Raw genomic sequence first — 12,849 nt, 5'->3', positions numbered from 1 at the left:
TTCTGATACCCATTTATTTATTTATTTATTTATTTATTTATTTATTTATTTATTTATTAACAAATATAGCCGTGCTTCGCTACGGTATTTTACTCTGTATACGGATATCGAAGTAAATTACTGTACACGCAGTGAATAAGAATTTTTTAAATGGAATGTCTCGTAAGTGTTATCCATGAAACAGCATGGGGAGGTCCCCATACATTGCTTCCAATGTAAAGTGCGAATTGCGGAGTTGTGATGATAACGGCTGGCTAACTTGCCTACTGTCTTTCACAATCGAACTGGAAAGATTTCATTACAATAGAAGGCCTCCTTGTCTACTGCGCGGTCATAATCGATTTGAGGAGCTTTCATTACACTGGCAGGCCCCCTTACCTACTTCCAGGCACAATCGGGTAGGGGAGTTTTGAAGAAAATTGCATGTTCCCTTGCCTTCTGCTAGTCAAATAGAGAATAGAGAATAGAGAATGATAGGCCCTCCTTATTAATGTCAGTTACAGAGGAGCTGGAGAAGGACCCCATTCCTACTTCCAGTCAAAGTCGATATGGGGAGTATTGATTACAATAGCACACGCCCTGCTGCTGACAGTCATAATCGATTTATAAATTAGTAATTATAATGGCAAACACACCCATTCTAGGTTGCTACAAATCGACTTCAATGAATATATATATCGACATACGAAAGTACATGCATGTTTACATAGTATACATAGTATATTACAGATTAGCTGCTGCTAAACGGTACGTTATATTGACAAACGGACTGCACCATAAGACACCTCATTTAGCATCCTAAATGTTTGATCCTATGTCATTTTATCTTATGGGTGAGATTGAGTTAGAAACTTTGAATAGGGAAAATTTTGGGTAAGGTTTTCATACACTGCATTCTTTTTCGGATACTTATAGGAGAGCTAGAGGCACGGAATTTTCCTCACATATGGCTACTGGGAGGGTCAATGTTCGTGCGGGATTTGATGATTCTTCTTTCCATATAAGGGTATCAAAACTGCAAAATTTACGTACAATCGAGAAACACAGCCAAATCTAACGAACAAGGGATAGAGATACGACAGAATGTCGTAGGACCAAAGTTGTAGATCACTCCAAATTGAACCGAGATTGTGTCATCCGTTTTGAGATACGACTTAACGTTTAGCCACGAAATACATCGAAACGAAGGTCTGCACCGTAATTAAATTGCTTCCATATTTCGATATTCTCCGGGAGTAAAAAGTGAAAAATTTAAACATCTTGGAATTTTTCCGTCGTTTACAGGCTAAAAACCTATAATTTTACCAAATTTTAATTTTCTACCTCATCTGGTAAATTGATTTTGATTTTAGGGAGAGGGGTAGAAAAGAGGACTTTCAGGAAACGAAAGCTAAAATAAATGAGATTTTCATGATTACACCTGAAATGGATAACTATACGAAAACTTCCTCAAAATAGTCGCTGTACAGACACACAGCCGTTACGATTTTATTTATATAGATAAGTATCATAATAAAAATTATTCAACCCCTATTTCACTTTCCGAAAATTTTCCGAAAAATAGAAATACGTGTTTCTTTATTATTAATGAAGATTCCAAATACCAATTTTCACGTCTGTAAACTGTTTAGTTTTTGAGATACAGATATACTCATTTAAACAATTCAGCCCCCTTTTCACCCCTTTGCGATGGAATATCCAAAAATCCTACTTTAGTGAGTACCTACACTGTAATATAAATGTATGTCCAAAATTTGAAATCTTTTTGTAGAGTAGTTTTGGCTGGGCGTTGATTGAGTCAGTCGGAATTAGCTTTTTATATATGGAAGATTTATTTATATATTGTATGGCTTTTAGTGTCGGAAGTGTCCGAGGACATGGTCGGCTCGCCTGGTGCAGGTATTTATATTTGACGCTTATAGACGACCTGCGCGTCGGGATGCAGTATGATGATGATAATGAGGTAGGGAGGAGGTGAAAACCGGTGTCGGCACCTAGCCTACCCCTGTCGAATAAGACCAAAGCGTCTGCTCGAAGAATTCCGTCACAATTTGACGGACGAATCACCATCAACAGCATCATATGCCGTCTCTCCACTTTTTCCCTCTGATAGTGTTAATCAGTGGCGGCTCGTAACAACATTTTCAGGGGGTTCATAACAAAATGCCTGTTCAAATATACCAAAGTTGAATGCAAATCAGTACAAAATAACTTAATTAAATCATTTCACTAAAGGTTCCTTGTATGGTTGCTTCTCCACTCATAATTTGGCAGAAACCCTATAAGCTAGGATACATTTTTCCGGGATTAATCAGTGAGTGTACAACAAAATTAAAATTACGACTGCCGGGCTGAGTGGCTCCGACAGATTTCTGACTCCCAGTTGGCAGGTTCAATACTTAGCTCGGTGGGTGGTTTCAGCAAGATTCAACTCCTGCTCATACAGAAAAAGATTACCTTCTTAAAATCTCGGAAATGTTTGCAGACAGAGTGATCAGTGCTGGTCTATTTCCCCCTCCTCCTCCAGATCTAACAGTGTGTGATTTTTACTTGTGGGGTAAACTGAAAGAAAAAGTGTATCGACCAAATCCTCACACATGGGAGGAACGGAAATAAAACATTACGAATGAAATCAGAAACATTACAGTGGCAGAACTCACTCGTGTCAGCCACAGTGTGGTTATCAGTTACAATGCCTGTATAACCCAGGAAGGACAACACTTCCAGCGTCTTTTATAAGGTAAGATTTCATATAAGATTGTGTACACGCTTAAAGCAGGGCGGCCGCGCGCGACGTAAGTTCGGCTGAAGCAGCTGCCGTAGCGCAGAGTAGAAACACCGTGCGTTCGGTCTTAGTTTATATGAGATACCCTGTATTCAGCCACTGATTTTTCAATTTTTTCAATACTCCTTTTAAATCCTGAAGTTAAATATGTGATACGATTTTTAACTCTTTTTTAAGACTATTCAAACTTAGCTGCAATGCAAATGGAAATCCACAGCATGTTTCCAGTCATTCGACTGGGTCAGGAATGGAATGAATGAAGCCCGCATCTACCGGCGAGGATAGGAACTGTGCCAGCTGCCGAAACCTGTCGCACTCCTCTCGGGCAATGATTAATGACTGACAGATGAAATTATATTGGAGAGTGTTGCTGAATGAAAAATGACAGGGAAAGTCGTAATACCCGGAGAAAAAGCTGTCCCGCCTCCGCTTTGTTCAGAACAGATCTCTCATGGAATGACCGGGATTTGAACCACGGAACTCAGCGGTCAGAGGCTGCCGCTGAGGCTCTACGTAGATGCGATATTTCGTAGAACTGTGTTGTTAGACAGCCGTTTTTGAATTTCTTTGCTGGGCTGACTCAGACGGTTGAGGCGCTGGCCTTCTGACCCCAACTTGGTAGGTTCGATCCTGGTTCAGTCCGGTGTTATTTTAAGGTGCTCAAATACGTCAGCCTCGTGTCGGTAGATTTACTGGCACGTAAAAGATCTCCTGCGGGTCTAAATTCCGGTACCTTGACATCTCCAAAAACCGTAAAAGTAGTTAGTGGTACATACAACCAATAACATTATTATTATTATTATTATTATTATTATTATTATTATTATTATTATTATTATTATTATTATTATTATTATTATTATTATTATTATTGAATTTACTTAACTCATTCCTTTTTCGTAAAATTTGATTTTTTCATCTCATTCTCAACTCAATATCGAAGATATGCTAAGCAGACAAGAGAGACGAACATGTGAGAGAAGTCGAATCAGAATATTTGGCGGTTTGTTAATGTTCAACTAAATTTTGTCGTTAATATAAGAATTAGTTTACAAAATTCCCAGACCTGTAGTCGTAATATTGAAAGATGCATTCTTGGAGGGTGTTCCGTTTACTGCTTACCTGGGTGGGGAGAAGGGAGTAGTTGGTACGGTTGCCATAGAAACTTAAGCCGATCCACTGCTGTTGCCATGGAGATAAGCCTGCTGGTCGGCGCGTGTTGCTTGGAGTTGCCAAACGTCTCACTTCTGAGTTACAGAACACAGCGGTCTGAACGAACGAACAAGTGAGCCGGAAGCGAAGGAAAGGAGAAAGGAATGCAGGAATGTGTCAATACCGTGCAATGCTGCTCCCTTAAGCCTTATCTGTCAAATCGCTTCTTTTAATATTACAGGTATAGCAACATTATAAACTGTTACAACTTTGAAAACCACAAATAAATACCAAAGTAAATATGGCTAAAAATGGCCAAGCTGGGAAAGAAAGTGACCAAAATGCCACTAGTGGCTCTTTTCGAAAATTTTTGACTTACGTAATACTCGAAATGGTCAGATCTAGTTATATAGTGGCTGAATCGACAATACTGACTCTGTGGCTAAAATACGGCTACCTCCACAGAAAACAGAAGAGTTCTTGATAGCACTCAAGGATAGAGCGACGAGCACTCGTAATACCACAAGTATATTTTAACGGAAGAAGTGAACGACAGATGCAGGAGATGCGGAGGAACAGCTGGGTTGGTAAGCATTATTTATTTATTTATTTATTTATTTATTTATTTATTTATTTATTTATTTTTATTTACTTACCTGTGGTAGTGGCGAAGTTAGGACTCATGATTCTGTCTTACACTTAACCACATCACTGTACAGAAACTTGTACCGGGCGAGTTGGCCGTGCGCGTAGAGGCGCGCGGCTGTGAGCTTGCATCCGGGAGATAGTAGGTTCGAATCCCACTATCGGCAGTCCTGAAGATGGTTTTCCGCGGTTTCCCATTTTCACACCAGGCAAATGCTGGGGCTGTACCTTAATTAAGGTCACGGCCGCTTCCTTCCAACTCCTAGGCCTTTCCTATCCCATCGTCGCCATAAGACCTATCTGTGTCGGTGCGACGTAAAGCCCCTAGCAAAAACTTGTTGAAAATATTAAACATTTTCAAAGAAACTGATTTGTAATATAAATTCAAAATAAATTTAACATAATGATTATACCAATATGCACATATCATTTGTCAAACGACTAAATGAAACTTTAAGTAAAATAAAGTTAAATTAATTAAAAAAAATAAATTACACACACACACTCACCATCATTCACTCATCAAGATTCAGACCGTCTTTTATGCATCTAAGAGGTACTTTCTGTGGGAAGACTTGAAAGACTGTAATGAGTTACTGCTGCGGATGTTACTTGGAAGAGAGATCCTTAATCAAGTTCCCGTCGCAATAAATGAGCGATTATAGGCAGCTGACCTGCTACAAGGAATGGCAAGTGTAGAAACAGAGCGTGTATTATGTTGATGAAAAGAGGAGAGGTATGTAAAATTTGATGACAGGTAGCGGGGAGTTTTCTCCGTTAATGATCTGAGCACCAACATGGCTACATGAAGATATTTGAGTCCTTCATATTTCAGAAGGGAAAGCTGCTTGTATTAAGGTGTGGCATGTGTGTCATGTGGGTGGTTGTAAGACCATGGCAAGTAAAGAATAAACTCATCGGTATGATGTCCGACTCGTTGGCTGAACGGTCAGCGTACTGGAATTCGGTTCAGAGGGTCCCGGGTTCGATTCCCGGCCGGGTCGGGGATTTTAACCTTAATTGGTTAATTCCAATGGCACGGGGGCTAGATGTATGTGTTGTCTTCGTCATCATTTCATCCTCATCACGACGCGCAGGTCACCTACGGGTGTCGAATAGAAAGACCTGGACCTGGCGAGCCGAACCCGTCCTGGGATATCCCGGCACTAAAAGCCATACGACATTTTTTCATCGGTATGATGAGGGAGCGAAAATTGTGTACCAGGAGCTGGGAATGAAGTCGGGACTTATGGATCAGAAAATCGCATATTACGAGAACTAACCATCTGACGTGCTAGAAAATGGAAGATTCAAGCTGTACTAGAACCAATATAATGCAGAAAGACGGGACCATAAAATCAAACAAGTCGAATAATTTCCACATTGACAAACAGCTGTGGAAGACTGATCTGCTGGATGTGACGGTCGCTTCATATCACAATGTCCATCCGGTATGTCCCTAAGATTGAAAGGTATACTGACCTCACAGCAGAAAACTAGGGGAAAGGGACCTGGCAACAATGAGGCCTTTAGTCATCTCCACCACAGGACTTGTGCAGTAGAAGCTACAACAATACCTGCACGATCTAAACATGGCCTATACACTTCCAAAAAATGCAGGAGTCTGTCATTCTGAATATCTTCCGCATTATAAGAACCTTCCTATCACAGCAGTATAGTTGGGCCCACGAGAATTGAAGTCTGACATTAGAGCGGCGAAAGCAGAAAATACGAAGTACGCTGCGTTGTCATAGTTACCTCAATCTACGGCATATCACCCTTTCATACAGGCTGAATATTTAATCAGTTATGTTGGCCTAATGTAATTCAATAAACTTCGACCCGTTCCTAAGCTCGTGCTAATAAATCTGGCATTTAAGACAGAACACGTCATTGCCGTTAAATATCAGATTTGATATTCAGTAAACTGGCAATAACCACAACAAATGCGCATGTTAAATAGAGAGTGGAACTGTACAACTAGCCACTGATTAACTTACAAGAAAAGTAAACTAACAACGAAAATAATATTCATGAAACAAACACTTAAATTATTACATAAACCAGCAACAACTAACATAACTAACACAGTATTACTCCGAAAAATATCATAAAAGCGGCTGAGAACAAAGCCAACCCACGAGGCGATAGCTTCCTTAAATGTGGCATCGCTGTTATCGTTGCCATAGCAACAGACCATTTTCGAGCAGCGTTAGTCAATTTTTTCTCGCCGGTGGCGCTAAATGTCAGACTTCAACTCTCGTGGGCCCAACTATAGAGGTCGGGATAACTTAATAACAGTCCTCGTGATTGATAAACCGCCGCGGCTAGTGAAATGTGAATAATAATAATAATAATAATAATAATAATAATAATAATAATAATAATAATAATAATAATAATAATAATAATAATAATAATAATAATAATAATAATAATAATAATCCAGGGAAACTGCTGCCGCGCAGACTTCACCAGGCGCCAAGAGAGTTTCTTTTGTCATAAATATGTCTTATGGCTGGGTGTCGTCTGATAATTTCCATCACGAAATCAGCGATTCAAAATACGTGACACGATGTTACCTAAGAACCGTGCAGACTATGATGTGAAGTATTGGTGGATGCCCATGGTTTAAAGCGATTTAGAAGGTTTCTTACCGGGCGAGTTGGCCGTGCGCGTAGAGGCGCGCGGCTGTGAGCTTGCATCCGGGAGATAGTAGGTTCGAATCCCACTATCGGCAGTCCTGAAGATGGTTTTTCGTGGTTTCCCATTTTCACACCAGGCAAATGCTGGGGCTGTACCTTAATTAAGGCCACGGCCGCTTCCTTCCAACTCCTAGACCTTTCCTATTCCATCGTCGCCATAAGACCTATCTGTGTCGGTGCGACGTAAGCCTCTAGCAAAAGAAGGTTCCTTTACTGAAGAGGCCTCATCTCATCATAAGTTACTGATAATAATAATGTTATTGGCTTTACGTCCCACTAACTACTTTTCGGTTTTCTGAGACGCCGAGGTGCCGGAATTTTGTCCCGCAGGAGTTCTTTTACGTGCCAGTAAATCTACCGACACGGGGCTGACGTATTTGAGCACCTTCAAATACCACCGCACTGAGCCAGGATCGAACCTGCCAAGTTGGGGTCAGAAGGCCAGCGCCTTAACCGTCTGAGCCACTCAGCCCGGCAAATAAGTTACTCTAGAGAATTGATGAAAATTGAAATGGCGTATGACTTTCAGCGAAGGTAGTGTCCAAGGACATGTTCGGTTCGTCAGGTGCAGGTCTTTCGTCGTATAAATCCAGACCGCGTGCCAGCGAAATTAACCAAATATGATTAAAATTCCCGACCGGGTCGGGAATTTTAAGAACCCGGGACTCCTGTGACCAAAGGTCAGCACGCTATCCATTTAGCTATGGAGCCGGACGCAGGCTGTGATGCGAAGTATTGACGGACGAGCATGTTTTAAAGCGATTTAGAAGGTTCCTTTACCAAAGAGGCCTCATCTCATCATAAGTAAGTCTAGAGAACTGATTATTTCATTACTAGTAGTTTCGTTGTCCTCCTCTGTGGTGTAGTGGTTAGTGCGATTAGCTGCCAACCCCGGATGCCCGGGTTCGATTCCAGGCTCTGCCATGAAATTTGAAAAGTGCTACGAGGGCTGGAACGGGGTCCACTCAGCCTCGGGAGGTAAACTGAGTGGAGGAGGGTTCGATTCCCACCTCAGCCAACCTGGAAGTGGTTTTTCGTGGTTTCCCATTTCTACTCCAGGCAAATGCTGGGATGGGGCCTAACTTAACGCCACGGCCGCTTCCTTCCCTCTTCCTTGTCTATCCCTTCCAATCTTCCCATCCCCCCCACCATAGCCCCTGTTCATCAGAGCAGGTGAGGCCGCCTGGGTGAAGTACTGGTCATCCTCCCCAGTTGTGTCACCCGACCCAACGTCTCACGCTGCCCTTGAGGCGGTAGAGGTGGGATACCGTGCTGAGTCAGAGGGAAAAACCAACCCTGGAGGGAGAGCAGATTAAGAAGAAGAAAAAGTAGTTTCGTAAGCCATGGGTCAGTTTCTCCGTTTCGATGCACAGAATCGACTCCACGTCTCTCGAAAACGATGTATTGGATTCATGCAAATTAATGGTAGGTAAGGTAAGGGCGTATTCTGCCCGAAGGCAGGTCCCAACCTCCGCAGAGGTGTGCCTGAGCCGGAGTTTACGTACGGTAGGGTGGCCAGTTCCTTAGCGCTCCTCCATTCCCTTACCTCCCACCAACAGCGCGTGGCAACCCATCCACATCTTGACCACGCCCAATGTTGTATAACTTCGAAGATCTCACGCAATCCGGTATTTCAACACGGTTACGGCCGTTGGCAATTAATGGTTAACAGTTTAAATTTCCTCTATTGAAAGACGTACTTAAGATCATTTGATTTTGCGGTAGGGAAATGTGTCACCATTCTTTATCTTACCTCTTCATCTGATTCTTAAAAGACTGTACCAGTTATTGCAAAGCGTCATTAAAATACCATAGTTAATGAACATCTTCTCCATCTCTCTGAAGCTGTTTTTACAAAGAACATCGTTGACAACACGCAGGTCTTTGACGCCCAGTGTTATGCACTGCTCGATTACCTCTTGTTTGCCTTCTGCCGCCACAGCTTTCGCGCGTCTCGCAATATTACGCTTACCTGTGCAGTATTTCAAAGAAGACGTAAAATAAATACTCCACAGCTGTTCAGTATTCACACTCTACTTGAAAATGTTTATTCACTTTGTCTATTGCCAACTTCTCACGTTACTGCAAATTTTATATTTTATCGAGCAACTTGTACTCTAACATATCAGTGCTTTCATGTTGCCTGCTTTTGTTCTGGACAAAATCTGATAACTCAGTATGAATTTGTCCTGAAAGTGTTCTGCAATATATCTCGAGTATTCGTTCAACAGAACAGGGCGTAGACACTTCGCAGGCTCCCAGTAGAAGGTACCAGATATTTAGCAGCTGTACATAAATTTTTTGATTAGAAGAACACCTTAATACACTTTCAAGATGGAATGAAACGCTTTTCATCGAGAGAATTAGCTGAGCGATGTGTGCCGTGTAGCTGTAGGCTGGCATTCGGGAGTTCAAACTGCACGCTTGGCGGCCCTGAGTATGGCTTTCCGTGTTTCCTATTTTCTCACCAAGTAACTTAATTAAGGCCACAATGATTTAATTCTGAATCCTTCCTTTCCTACCCTATCGTATCGCTAAATCCAATTTGAGAAATAATAATAATAATAATAATAATAATAATAATAATAATAATAATCAGAATGCTATTTGTTTTACCTCCCACTAACTACTTTTATGGTCTTCGGAGACGCCGAGGTACCTGAATATTTTCCCGCAGGAGTTCTTTTACGTGCCAGTAAATCTACCGACAATAGGCTGACGTATTTGAACACCTTCAAATACCACCAGCCTGAGACAGAATCGAACCTGCCAAGTTGGAGTCAGAAGGCCAGTGCCTCAACCGTCTGAGCCACTCAACCCGGCTCCAATTGGAGATGGTCGGACGTTAAACCATTAGCAAATTGAAAACAGAAATCAGTATGTGGGTTTGCTAGAATGAAATGTTCTTCTTCTTCTTAATCTGTTTAGCCTCCGGAGTCGGTTTTTCCCTCGGACTCAGCGAGGGATCCCACCTCTACCGCCTCAAGGGCAGCGTCCTGGAGCTTCAGACTCTGGGTCGGGGATACAACTGGCGAGGATGACCAGGACCTCGCCCAGGCGGCCTCACCTGCTATGCTGAATAGGGGCCTTGCGGGGGGATTGGCAGATTGGAAGAGATAGACAAGGAAGGGAGAAGGAATCGGCCGTGGCCTTAAATTAGGTACCGTCCCAGCATTTGCCTAGAGGAGAAGTGAGAAACCACGGAAAACCACTTCCAGAATGGGTGAGGTGGGAATTGAACCCTCCTCTACTCAGTTGTCCTCCCGAGGCTGAGTGGACCCCGTTCTAGCCCTCGTAGCACTTTTCGAATTTCGTGGCAGAGCCGGGAATCGAACCCGGGCGTCCGGGGGTGGCAGGTAATCACACTAACCACCACACCACAGAGGCGGACGAAATTTTCTTCTTCACGTTCATATCATCAGTTCCTTTCTCACAGAACACTAGATGTTAAACTTTTGGCTTGTAACTTCAAACATTTTTTAAAAATTTAAGCAAGTTTTCATTCGTGCCCTGAAGGGGGAGGCGGGCCACCTAGAGGGTAACGCCTTCTCTCTGGCCAAGAAATTCGGGCGGGTTAAAGATTGAGTGAAGGATTTAGGATTTGGGTGAAGGTTGTGTAGAACTTAAGAGATAGAAGGGGTTTTGATTATTGGGTAATCGTATGTCTTTTATTCTATATTTTTTTTATTCATAGTACATAGTTCAGGATATTTTTCAGTTTAAGTGATATCAAGATGTTCTACATAATACATATTTTTTGTGTGTATATTTACGTGATTTATATACAAGGTTTACCATAACAATTATTATTGTGGATCATATTGTGCGTTTTATTTTTTATTTGTGTGTGAGGGATGGGAAGATAATAGGGTTGAGTGCGTTCCGTCACAAATCACAGTTAAGCACCATCTTAGGATAGGGGAAGGGGACGGTAAAGATGTAGGGGAGTTTGGATAATGTGCTCTTAGGAGTTGGTTAAGGGAGAGGTGATCTCAATACTATTACTACCTCTCCCTTCATTGTCGAGCCAGTGGGACGTGTGAGCAGCGGGGAAGCAAATACCTTCCCCTCCGCGTGTGTTTCTTTCATGCTAGATTTCCTCGTACTTCCGTTTTTACCACCTCCCATCACTCCTCAGATCTGAGCATGTGTTAACGCGTCTGATGGATGCGACCAATGAAAGAGTGTAAGCAGGTACTGAGTGGTTATGACGGCTGCACTGATTTCTTGCCTGAAATTAATATTTCTGGCCACGATATACTAAAAATTTCGAGTGTACATACAAAAGTCTTAGCGTGACCGTTGTGCAGAATAGACTACCTATACCTGTTACCAGCATCAGTAAGTTTATATTCTAACTTATCAATGCCTAAAAGACCGGGCTATAGTATCGATTCCCTTGTTTGTTGACGACTAAAAATGAAAAATGTTGCCGAATTGAGGTCCTGTGTTTCATTTTATAAATTATTAATGTTCCGAGGTATCTGTGGAACAGCAGAGGTGAAAGAAGGTGTTGGGGTGAATGGGTCTAACTACACAATCAAAGTTAATTTAAAACTGTAACAAAGGTTATATTTTTTTCTCTCTTTTAAAAGAAACAACAAGTAACAAGGTACCAGTAACAAAAATTTAAGTCTAGGAAAGACAAGATTGGAGGTATAAACAGAATTTGGGCTTCAAGCCCTCACTTTACATTCCCTGAGCTCTCAGCTCACACAACATATATTTACCAAAGGGCAGAAATCCCCTCCATACATGGAGCACTTACTCTCAACTTTTAATATCAAGCCTCTCTGAGGCACTTTTACCACAAATAAAAGAGCTGACCCGCTCTCAATTTTCTGAGCCTATTAAAGGCCATAACAGACTTTACCATTAACTGCCCTCAAGGCACAACTTACAAGGAAACAGGGGTATCTTGTACCCAACCTACTGGGCCTTAGCAGAAAAGAACAGGTTAAGTAAATGGCCCAAAATACAAAGATGAATGGAGGCGTGTACTTGCACTCCTACATGAAACTTCTTAAAACCTAAGAGGCACTAGGCCGATGAAACAGGGGCTATTCCCAAACTATGGAGGTGACTCGTATACGAAAAATTTTAAGATATTACAGAAGGGAAGAAAACCAGTTACAAAACGTAGTCACCTCAAACCAATATAAAGGGGAGCTCGAGAGGGTAAAGCACTCTCTATCCCCGAATTGCAGTTACAGATTTAATGAAGTTTTTATATCAAACAGCAAAAAAATTACATTTCGGAAAGATAGTTTACATTGTAAAGGGATTCGGACCTTTCCTGAGGGTTAAACTGCTGAGCTAGCAAGAAATAGAGATGTTAAACGGCCATTACCTTACTGAAGAGCTGCTGCCTGATGAAAGAGGCGCTTCCCGCCTCCTGCTACATGTCCATATACTAGGTTAGATGTTTATGAAGTGGCCGAGAGGCAAGAAAATCAGCAGTTTTTATACCCTCGGGGAAAGTTCGAGACCTTTCATGAATAAAACAGCCACACCCACTCAATTTTATTGGTCAGTGTAGACGGTACACTCAAAATCGAAGAA

Source organism: Anabrus simplex, chromosome 7, assembly GCF_040414725.1.
Source record: "Anabrus simplex isolate iqAnaSimp1 chromosome 7, ASM4041472v1, whole genome shotgun sequence".
NCBI classification, from domain to species: domain Eukaryota; kingdom Metazoa; phylum Arthropoda; class Insecta; order Orthoptera; family Tettigoniidae; genus Anabrus; species Anabrus simplex.
The sequence above is the reverse complement of the archived record's forward strand: the minus strand, read 5'-3'. Positions refer to the sequence as shown.